Source organism: Felis catus, chromosome B4 (genome assembly GCF_018350175.1).
Source record: "Felis catus isolate Fca126 chromosome B4, F.catus_Fca126_mat1.0, whole genome shotgun sequence".
NCBI classification, from domain to species: domain Eukaryota; kingdom Metazoa; phylum Chordata; class Mammalia; order Carnivora; family Felidae; genus Felis; species Felis catus.
The window spans coordinates 18,052,930-18,059,962 of NC_058374.1; the positions used below are offsets into that span (position 1 = coordinate 18,052,930).

The 7,033-nt window shown below is 39.3% G+C and overlaps 1 long non-coding RNA gene across 1 annotated transcript in view; it reads left to right on the plus strand.

The window, feature by feature from the left end:
* LOC123386456 overlaps positions 1–5,392 on the plus strand; it is a 32,190-nt gene extending 26,798 nt beyond the window's left edge. Inside the window, exon 4 of the long non-coding RNA XR_006600331.1 lies at positions 4,598–5,392. This is a non-coding gene — a long non-coding RNA (uncharacterized LOC123386456). The remainder of the gene's footprint in view (positions 1–4,597) is intronic.
* Positions 5,393–7,033: the final 1,641 nt, after the last annotated feature.

Sequence of the window (7,033 nt, forward strand, 5' to 3'; positions counted from 1 at the left end):
GTGGGAATGCAAACTGGTGTAGCCACTGTGAAAAGAGTGTGGATGTTCCTCAAAAAGGTAGAAATAGAGCTACCCTATCATCCAGTAATCACACTAGTTGGTATTTACCAAAAAACCCACAAAAAAACCAACAAACAAAAAAACTAATTCAAAGGGATATATGCATGCCTATTTTTATTGCAACATTATTTACAATAGCCAAATTATGGAAGCAGTCCAAGTGTCCATTGGTAGATGAATGGACAAAGAAGATGTGACACACACACACACACACACACACACACACACACACACTGGAATATTACTCAGCCGTAACAAAAGAATGAAATCTTGCCATTTCCAATGACATGGATGGAGCTAGAGAAAATGAGGCTAAGTGAAATAAGTTGGTCAGAGGAAGACAAATACTATATGGTTTCACTCATGTGTGGAATTTAAGGAACAAAATAAATGAACAAAGGGAAAAAAAAAGACAGAGACAAACCAAGAAACGGACTCTTAACTACAAGAGAACAAACTGATGGTTGCCAGAGGGGAGGTAGGTGGGGGAATGGGTGAAATAGGTGAAGGGGATTAAGAGCACACTTATTACGATGAATACTGAGTAATATAAAGAATTGTGGAACCTCTATGTTGTACACTTGAAACTAATGTAACACTGTATGTTAACAACACGGAATTAAATTTAAAACTCAATAAAAATATCTAAAAAAGAGAACTCAGTGAGAAGATGGATATGAAAGCACTGATGCTTCTTTTTTCCTCTTGCCTCATGATCAACCACTTATATATTTTCTTTTAAAGCTCTTCACTTTACTTGCAACACACCTTATGATTTAGCTATCTGAAAAGGTTAAGCAAACTGTGGCAGGTGATTTCGAAATGGATCTATATTTCTAGAACCGTAGCTGTAATTCTTTAAATGCCAAGGCTAAAACAGCGCGATGATTGTTTTGTCTGAAGGTGACCTTTATCACACTGAAGACGTAGGCAATAGATTTTTCTGTATCTTGTGTAAAAGGTTTGTGATAGCACAGCATTAAGTTCTTTGATGTGTCTAAATCACATTAGTGATAGGTTAAAGGTAGAGTAACAATAGTTTTCAATCAGAAAATTAGGACACGTTATCTGGCAAGCATAAGCATATTTATCAAGACAGTAGGATAAAATATTTGAAATTATGACTATTCTGGAAAATCAAATAAGGTATGAACAGATGAGCTTTTATCTAGGTGATTTTAAGGTACATCATTATTTCCATGCCACCGGTTATTTATTTCACCAAGAAGCTTCTTGAAGTTAATTCAGCTTATCTTTGGATATAGATATCCAAATAATGCAGATCTAACTAGATCTTACTATTAATGATAGGACATATAAGGAGTAAGTATTTGGTCATTGTATTTCTATTTTATTTTTCAATTAATTTTATTTTTATCAAATTAATATATGCACTTAATATTAAAATGCCAAGCTTACATTATTGCTTTATTACTTTCACATCCTCATGGCCTTTGAGAAGTCCAGGGCCATTTTGATTCTTTGCATATTGCATGTTTTTTCTTAATTCATTGTAGATAGCCAAATAAAATTTTATGTATGTTATATATGTGTGTACATATACTGTATAAATAAACTTTTCATTTTGAAATAATTTTAACATTATAAAAAAGCTGCAAAAATAGTACAAATAATTCTTGTCCATCCCTCACACAGATTCCCTGATTTCTAAAATTATTTTCTTGATAATTTGTTCCTTCTGTTTTCTCTCTTCATTCTTTCTGGAACACCTATCTGTGGGATATTCTATGTCCTGGATTAATGCTCAAATTTTTGTATATTTTCTCTCCCGTTTTCCCATTTTGGTAATTCTTGATCTATTTTCTGGTAGATTTTCTTTGTTCTCTCTTTTATCTTATGTTTTTGTCTCAGTTATGTAAATTTTTAATTTCCAAGAGAGTGTTTTGGTTCTCTGATGGTTTCTTTCCTCTAGCATTATGTTCTTATTATTGTTTATTAAATGTATTATCTTAATTCCATTGTTAACTCTCTGATGTTATTTTTTTTTTTATGTTTTCTGTTCCTATGTTACTAGCTATTTCTTAAAAGATGTTTCTGCTTGTTTGACTTGTTCAGTCACTTTCGAGTCAGAGGCTGTATCGATAGGATTTCTGGTAGGTAGCAGTTGGCACACTCAAGTGTGGTCTGTTTGTAGGGCTAAGGATTAACAACAAGGAATGGTGAAAGCAGAGGTTAGCAGCTGCCAAGAGCTGTTACTTCCCTGAGGCCTAAAGGGCAGGGGAGGGAGAAATTATTGGAACCTGGAGAGATCACTAATCATAGTGGTCGCTGGAGAGGAGGGTTGCCTGAAAGTAGCAACTTAAAAAAAATGTCAGTTAGCATCACACTCTCCAGTTCCATCCACGTTGCTACAAAAGGCCATGATTTCATTCTTTCTCATTGCCAAGCAGTATTCCATTGTGTATATAAACCACAATTTCTTTATCCATTCATCAGTTGATGGACATTTAGGCTCTTTCCATAATTTGGCTATTGTTGAAAGTGCTGCTATAAACTTTGGGGTACAAGCGCTCCTATGCATCAGCACTCCTGTGTCCCTTGGGTAAATCCCTAGCAGTGCTATTGCTGGGTCATACAGAGAAAGACAGATACCATATGTTTTCACTCTTATGTGGATCCTGAGAACTTAACAGAAGACCATGGGGGAGGGGAAGGGAAAAGGAAAGGAAAAGAAAGGGAGGGAGGCAAACCATAAGAGACTCTTAAAAACTGAGAATAAACTGAGGGTTGATGGGGGGGTGGGGGGGAGGGGAAAGAGGGTGATGGGCATTGAGGAGGGCACCTGTTGGGATGAGCACTGGGTGTTGTATGGAAACCAGTTTGACAATAAATTTCATATTTAAAAAAGTCATTATTAGATTGTTGAATAAATAATATATTGTTTGATAAGGGAATGTTGCTACTGCTAACCTGTGGCCCAGGAGGGGGAGAAATCCACTGTTCCTTCACCCGTGATTTGTGGCTGGTGCCTCCCACTCACCTAATTCACACGGGAGGCAGGACTGGGGAGCCTGGATGATACAGTCTGTAGGGCTTGGCTTCCTGAGTCATACTTGAGTGTTTGTGATAGCGGGGTGGTTCTGGAGAGGCAAATGGAGGCTATCTAGCACTGAGCCTTCTTGAAATATTAGTGTTCCTTTGCTCTATTCTCATTTATGGATGATGCAAGTAAACTGCATGTGGAAAGTTTAGAATTTCTTTGAGGTCAGACTTCAGTTTTCCCTGTAACGAATGGAAAGAAAAAGGACTGCCTTTAGGGCAGTGGCCTGACTCTGCTGGGTTAAGGAGAGACCTGAGAGGCTACGATTTGTATGCCAGCTTTAATAAAGTCCTAATTTTTATTCCTGCAACTCAACTCTGCTTTCCATGGTGTCAGTGTCTCCAATGGCTGAAATTCTCAGGATTTCTGTGAGATGTGTAACCTTCTATCCTCTTCTTCTCTGTGAAATCATTGAACAATTTCTCCATCTACTTTCTGTCTTTCAAAATTTTGTTGAAATCTCATTTTCACTAGTCTCTTCTTTCCTGATCTCTTTGTGTGTGTGTGTGTGTGTGTGTGTGTGTGTGTGTGTGTGTGTGTGTATATATATATATATATATATATATATATATATGTATTTGGTTTTTCATTCTTATATTAGCTCGGGACTCAAAGAGACCATCTGCTATGTTTAACCAAAATTCTTAGATATTTTTATAAGTTGACTCATGGAGAATATACATTTCATAAATGGACTCAGGATGGAATAAATTAAGCGGTGATTCATAACAATTTTATTTACTAAATATGTCTGTGAGTGGAGAAATTCATGAATCTGGACACTCTGGTCCCACGAAAAATTCTGTTTGGCGTTTGCCATAAGGAGGCTTATTATTAGATTATTATATAGATAGATTAGGCTTATTATTAGATACAGCCAAGCATTTTGGCCCCTTTTTGTCCTTTAAAAACAAGTCCAAACAATGCATCGTTGCTGCTTTTAACATGGAGTCACACACCTTGCACGGATGTACGTATACTTGTCACATCTTGTTCTTGCCCATTTTCTGACAGAAGTGTTCATACCCTGAAACTGCAAAGCAGAGGAAGAAAGAAAGCAAGGAACCGAATTATCCACCCTTAAAAGACTGAGAGATGGTGGCACCTGACACTACCGAAAGAAATCTGCCCAGGGTCCATTTTAATCAAACATATTTATAACTCAGTCCTTTACATTTGTAATTTAACAATTGAATTAGTTCCATTTAACTGGCAGCAGATGGTGTGTGATTATTGCCTTCCTAATAAAAAAAATAAGCCTGTCAATACTTGTTAAATATGGATTAAGCCAAGGGTTACTGCAACTGCTTGGATTTTCATTAATATAGTTCATTCCGTTTGGATTTGGCAATTAAAATGTGTAGAAATCACATACATTACATATGCATGATGCGTCTTGGCAACTCAACTTCAACATGAAGTAGTTTAGTAGTGAATTCTTCTGGAAATATAACTTTTTTTTTTTTGCCATTTAAGGTAGAAGATGAAATCGTCTCTGTGTAAACATAGGCAGACATTTGCATATTTTAAAATTGATTGTGTTGGAGAAACGCTCTCCTCAAGCCCAGAGACCCAGGAGACTTTGCAGCCTGAACATCCGCCCGGCGTTCTCCCCCGTTTAAAGGAAGGCAGCTTGGAGGGACAGCAAACGCGGCCTCCCTTACAACCGAAGCAGCAGATTGAATTTAAATGATATTTTCGCCCTTCAGAAACTGTGACCGCATTTTTTTTTTTTTAAAGGTAAATCATTATCCGGCCGCTCTATACCTAAACCTGTTCAGAAGAGTTAAGGTGCCTTTTTAATGGACTCTCGTGACCCAAACTGGCTAATTGCACTGTCATTTGGAAAATTTCAGCATGGAACAAATGTTTGAGCGAGGGGAATCCATGGAGTTATGTATTGCAGGAAAAACAATGCAAGCCATATTGTCTCAGACTGGAGGGTTTTTGGTTTGTTTTGTGTTTTTGTGTTTTTTTTTTTTTTTTTTTTTCAGTGAGCGCTGACTGCTTTAGGGTTTTGTTTTGTTTTGGTTTGGTTTGTTATTGTTTGGAGGGTTTTGCCTCTCCTGTGGGTCATCCGTCATCTTTGTGATATTTTTCCAGGAAATCTCTGTTTCAGGCATGGGCCCCGGAGTAGTCCCTGCTGAAGCTCCGTTTGCTCCCTCCAGGCCTCAATTGGTCTTTCTACTCACAGGATCCATCACTTCCTTTTCAGCTTCTGAGAGTTTATCACTCTTTTTTCTCCTGACTGACTTAGATGCCTCTTTCTTCCATTACAAAAAAAATGCTTCTCACCAGTGATTTTTCTTTTCAAAAACAGTTTTTAGAGTTGTGTGGTGTGTGTGTGTGTGTGTGTGTGTGTGTGTGTGTGTGTGTGAATATCGCGAGGTTCTAGAATAAAATAGGAATAGATTCAGGAAAAGATATGGAGAGGCTGTGAAGGCAGTTGTATTTCGGCATTGGGGCAATAGAGCCCTGAAAAACCCACAGCCTCTTAGGGCTTAGGTCGCTCTGCTAAAGTGGGTCTGACGCAAATTAGGCAACATAATAGTTGAATTGCATTCAGTTTTTGTAGACAAGGAGCGGTTTTATATGATGCAACATAGTATTTAAAAGTTTTCAAAAAATTGGAATTGACAGTAAAAGCTGGTGGAGGCTGATTTCTCCGCTTCCCTGGAGCTCCCTGGCTCTGGAGTCTGTGCTCTAAGCCCCCTGTCATCTCCCAGGGGGCTCTGAATGCTGTCTCGCTGTGGTACGGTTGTCCTCAGTGCATTTACTCTCCCCTCTTCTCTGGTAGGACCGTTGTATGCCTCTCATTTTTATCTCAGGCCTCTAGTATCCCCTCTTCTGTGCTCGTTCTCCACTCTTGATTTTGCTTTCTACGTCTCCAAGAAAACCAAAGTAATCCAAAGAGAACTCCACCGCTATGAACTGTCTGCCTACCTCAGTCTGCACCTGTATATCATCTGACCCATCTCCAGTAAATCTGGACCTATTGGCCCAGCAACTCCTGCCCCTGAAGACTGGAGGTGATCCTGAAGCAGTGTTCTCCTCCTTTGCATGATTAATTTTGTCCTTTGTTCTGCGTTATCCTCATACACATAGGAGCATGTTATTTCTTTATTCTTAAAAAAAAAAGCTCCTTTCATCTCACGTCTGTTTTCAGTGACTCTCCCACTGTTTTCTCCCATTTTCTTGGAAAACGTTACGTCTCATCGCTTCCCCAAATTCCTCTCCTTGCATCCAGTCTTGAACCCCTGGTAGGCTCTTGACAAAGTCCCCATTAACCTTCACATTGTTGCTGTGGCCGTCCATTCTTTGCTCAGCTTCTCCCTCAGCTGCATTTGACATAGTTGATGACCGTCTCCACTTGAATTCCTTCCTTAATTTAGTTCGTGGGATGCCACACTGTCCTTTGTTTTATCCTACCTCCCCAGCTGTTGCTTCTCTGCCGTGTCTGTTCCTTATCTTTCTGACCTTGGAACACTGAAGTGTCCCTAGATTGAAAGTGTCTCCTCTTACTGCCTTGCTGCTCCCCATCCTATATCATGGCTTTCAAAACTGTTCGTATATCAGCTTTCCTTGGGTGCCATTTCAGATCCCCTTAGACTCTTTCTTTCGTTCCAGCTCTGCATTATCTTCATCCCACACCCCTGCACCTCTTGGGTTTTGCCTCCTGTGTCGCATAGACTGAGTCTGTGTCTCCTCGAAATCCATATGTTGAAACTGAATCCCCGAGGTGATGGCATTTGGAGGTAGGGCCTCTGAGAGGTGATAAGGTCATAAGGAATGAAATTAGTGCACTTATGAAAGAGACTGATTGTTCCTTTATCCCTTCCCCCGTGTGAGGACATGGAGAGGACGGCCGTCCATGGACCAGGAAACAAGTCCTCACCAGACGCCCGATGCCCC